Here is a 4,857-nt window from a genome sequence, read left to right as displayed (position 1 = left end):
CTTCCAGAAATAAATTCCTGTTGTTAAAGCCACCTAGTCCGTGGGACTTTGTATGGCAGCCTTAGAAAACTAAAACTTTGTTGTTTGTCTTGTTTTGTAATTTTACCTGTCCATGAAATCTCCAACTCTTGGGTTTCTCATCTCAATTCATTAGGGGCCAGTTTTATCTTGCGCATGGGGAAGCAGGGGGTCACATATGCTTCTTTTGTATCTCCTCACACAAAGTGGGCATCTCATCAAAACTCGCTGAAAGCTTGGGACATAGAAAAAAATCCCCCGAAAGATCACTGGGGAAATGCTAGATGAAGAAAGTGCTTTACCACACTCCCAGCAGACAAACCGAAAACTGTCTTACTCTCAATATTAAAATCAAATTTGACAAGATTCATGTTGACAGAATTTACTTCACAATGATGGTTTTCCTTTATAGTGTTTATTCTGTCAACAGAGAACCTTTCCTCTCTCTCTTTTTTTTTTTTTTTTTTTCTCTGTCTCTGTTTCCCCCTTGTCATGATTTTTATCCCTCTGACTCGGAATTTTCTCTCTCTCTTTCCTCTGTGGGTAAGTATCTGTAAGCAGATACTTACCAGGAGCCAATTGTGTCTTCCTAGCCACCTAAAGTCAAGGAATTTCATTCAAGGTCCATTTTCCATACTATAAAGTCTACAAAACCCAGGTTCTCCCTGTGCCTTTAAACTTGTTTCAGGCTGGCTCACATCTGTAATCCCAGCACACTGGGAGGCCAAGGTGGGGGGATCACGGGAGCCCAGGAGTTCAAGACCAGCCTGGGAAACAGGAAGACCCTGTCTTTGCAAATAATTTAAAAATTAGCCAGGCATGGTGGTGCACACCTGTAGTCCCAGCTACTCAGGAGGCTGAAGCAAGAGGATCACCTGAGCCCGGGAGGTGGAGGCTGCAGTGAGCTTGTTCACACTGCTGCACTCCAGCATGGGCAACAGAGCCAGACCCTATCTTAAATCAATCCCATTTTACTAATGCAAGTCAAAACCACGGTGAGATACCATCTCCCACCAGTCAGAATGGCTATTATTAAAACATCAAAAAATAACAGATGCTGATGAGTTTGCAAAGAGAAGAGCACACTCATACATTGCTGGTGCTCATGTAAATTAGTTCAGCCATTGCAGAAAGCAGTTTGGTGATTTCTCAGAGAACTTAAAACAGAATTACAGTTCAACCCATTAATCCCATTATTGGATATATACCTAAAGGAATATACATTATTTCACCATGAAGACCACATCTACGTGTATGTTCATTGCAGCACTATTCACAGTACCAAAGATGAGGAGTCAATCTGAATGGTCATCAATGGTGGACTGGATAAAGAAAATGTGGTACGATATACCATGGAATACTATGCAGCCATAAAAGAATGAGATTATGTTCTCTGCGGAAACATGGATAGAGCTAGAGACCATTATCCTAAGTGAACAAAGACAGAAACAGAAAACTACCGCATGTTCTCACTTCCAAATGGGAGATAAACATTGAGAACACGTAGACACAAAGAAGGGAACAACAGACACAAGGGCTTAGTTGAGGGTGGAGGGTGAGGATCAAAAAACTACTTTTCGGTTACTATGCTTATTACCTAGGTGCCAAACTAATCTGTATATCAAACTCCCTTGATACATAATTTACCTGTATAACAAGTCTGCACATGTATCCCTGAACCTAAAATAAAAGTTAAAAAAAAAATTTCATTGTATTGTCTCTGTGACCTTTTGAAATACCTATGAGAGCATTGAGAGGCTCATTTTCCCCTCTTCCTATTCATCTCAGACCTGAGTCATTTCCCCATTAAATCCTGCCTCATAGTTGTGTCTGGGCACCCGGAGCCCCACCAGCAAGGTCTTTTGGCATCCAAAGCTGTTGGTGATGCTAAAGGACTGAACACTCCTGCGTTTCTCAGGCAGAATTCCAAGGAAATGTCCCCATGCCAGTCATTGTTACTGGTTCACAGGGTACAAAACAGAAACCAGGATTCTTAGTTGATGTGTAATTTACCAATGACATTTCACATTTCACACTCTTGCCCTGAATTTCCTTCAGCTTTGTGAAAACCTTTTCTTCACTGGGGTGTCCAATAACTTACTATAAAAAAATCGACTTTTATAGATCCTGAGGCAAAACTTGGGGGGAAAAATTTGAAACAAGTAAAATTATCTACTTTTAGACAGGAAACAAGAATAATAATATTCTAAAACAAGGTTAAAATTAAAATTATCTTATTTAGAAAAATCGGCCATTACATAAAGTGTAACAACAAAAAACAGCCCTAAATGAGATCCTCCTTGAATATCATGGTCTCATGAAAGCAGGTGTCATAACAGAAAACATTTGTGTAACCTCAGCTCCAGCATTTTCCATTTGCGAATATCACAATATGCTCTGTGGTGAGTATTAATGAATACATCTGTTTGCCTCCTTGCACAGTTGAATAATATCTGAAAACAGATCTGTTTTTCATATTTCAGAAAAATACCCAGTAAGTTTTTGTTGATGAACAGCGTTAAGTTACATAAGAGTTCCTTTACCTTGCCGTTTAACACTAAAAGGTATAGGAGTCTTTAAACAGCTGCTAAAACTCAAGGACATATTATTTACTTTGGAGCCATAAAGTGCCCAGGCAGACATTTTTATCTGAACATCTGTTAATTTTCACTCTGATCCATTACCACTCTTTTCCATAAACAGCGTTGTCCTTGCTTTGGACTTCCTCTCTTGTCTGTCATGACTTCCTGCAGGGAGAAAGATGATGCAGCAGTCCAGAGTTAGAAATTTAGCCTTAAGAGGTCCATTTACTACTTTCTACAGAGCAGAATGGCCAGATGAAAGGCTGTAATTGCTGCTACCTCAATGCATTGCTGCATTTCAGAGCATGGGAAGAGTTACCTGATCTGTCATTGCAAAGAGCAACAGTTTCACGGCTTCCAAACTCATTATGGCTTTGTTTGTGTGTTTGTTTCGCTGACTCATAGATCAGGTAAATGCCTTCACTGGGCCCCTCTGATTCCAAAAATAGAACCCTGGTGTTCTGCCAGGCTCCCATTCCCATTTTAGCATTGCCCCCAGATACGATTCCTCTTGATTCAGCCACATTATTTGATTCTTACTCTCCTGCTGCTGCTGCATGCTGCATGTTTGGGATACCTTTGCCATAGTGACATCAACTGGAACAAGTTGGAACTGAAATCTCTAAGCATCACAGAACCCCCCAGATTCACATTTTTCTTTTCTACATGACTTAGAAGTACCACTCAAATAATCTCTGTGCCATAAAAATCACCCCAGTTGGATTTGGAAACAGACTTTGCAAATTCCAATATAATTAATAAAAATAATTTTACCAGTGTACACTAATGGCCATGAGAACTGACTAGTCCTTATATTTAGGCTCGTACTTTGGAAAACATGCTGGCAATAATGATATGAGAGTGATTCTTAAGTTAACTTTCACATTTTTAAGAAGACTTCTACATAAATTCATACAAATTAATAGCCAGTTAATACATTTTTGGATTAAACTTTACTGATTCATTTATTGGGCAAATATATATTTTGAAATTTATGCAATCTGAAAATATATATTTTCAGATTTATGCAAGGCACCAATAATGCAAGATGGTTAAGATATTTACATAAAGATGTATGAATCTTGGGTGTTCCCTGTCCCCTGGGAATTTACAGCACAACTCTTATGTTGGGGCAAAAGTAGTTGCAAAAATTGCAATTGCTTTTGCACCAACCTAATAGAAAAAATCCATTTACAATACAATTGGATAAAATCTCCAAAATATAGACTGTGTTAATTGACATAAAAGAATGGTGCAAGAATTCAGATGAAGGGAGTCAGTTAACATTTTAGTTGGAATTTGAAGATTGGGTACAACTTTTTAAAAACTGACACAATAGTTATATATATGTTGGGGGTACATGTGATATTTTTATACATGCATACAATAGATAATGGATCAGATTTTTTTAATTAATGCAAATTAACAGTAATCTATTATTTTTTATTCCCAAAGTCATTTTAAATTTTGTTCTGGCACTAGGCTTTCTTGGGGGTTTTTTGAGACTGAGTCTCACTGTGTCACCCAGGCTGGAGTGCAGTGGCGTGATCTTGGCTCACTGCAACCTCTGCCTCCTGGGTTCCAGCGATTCTCCTGCTTCAGCCTCCTGAGTAGCTGGGACTACAGGCATCTGCCACCATGCCTGGCTAATTTTTGTATTTTTAGTAGAAACAGGGTTCATCATGTTGACCAGGCTGGTCTCAAACTCCTGACCTCAAGTGATCCACCTGCCTCAGCCTCCCAAAGTGCTGGGATTATAGGCTTGAGCCACCACACCCGGCCGGTCCTAGGCTTTCTTTTTAAGCTTTGTCAGGTAAGATCAGGGCAGCTTTGAGTCTCTAGCATTCTGAGAACTCTAAGCCTTATGATTACAAGGTTTTCCTTTCTAGCGGCTGAAAGCACAACTACTACTAGTTCTGTGTATGCTCTGAGGATTGTTTCCTGTGCGCCTGTCACATGGCTACTCTCTGTCGCCAGGGTGGAGTGCAGTGGTGGGGTCTCTGCTCACTGCAACCTCCGCCTCCCGGGTTCAAGCATTTCTGCTGCCTCAACCTCCCTGAGTAGCTGGTACTACAGTCACGCGCCATTATGCCCAGCTAATTTTTGTATTTTTAGTAGAGACTGGGTTTCACCATGTTGGACAGGATGGTCTGGATCTCCTGACCTCGTGATCTGCCCGCCTCAGCCTCCTAAAGTGCTGGGATTACAGATATGAGCCACCGCGCCCGGCCGGAAATCGGACTTTTTTTTTTTTTTT

Source organism: Cebus imitator, unplaced genomic scaffold (assembly GCF_001604975.1).
Source record: "Cebus imitator isolate Cc_AM_T3 unplaced genomic scaffold, Cebus_imitator-1.0 Scaffold138, whole genome shotgun sequence".
NCBI classification, from domain to species: Eukaryota; Metazoa; Chordata; class Mammalia; order Primates; family Cebidae; genus Cebus; species Cebus imitator.
This window is presented reverse-complemented; position numbering follows the sequence as displayed.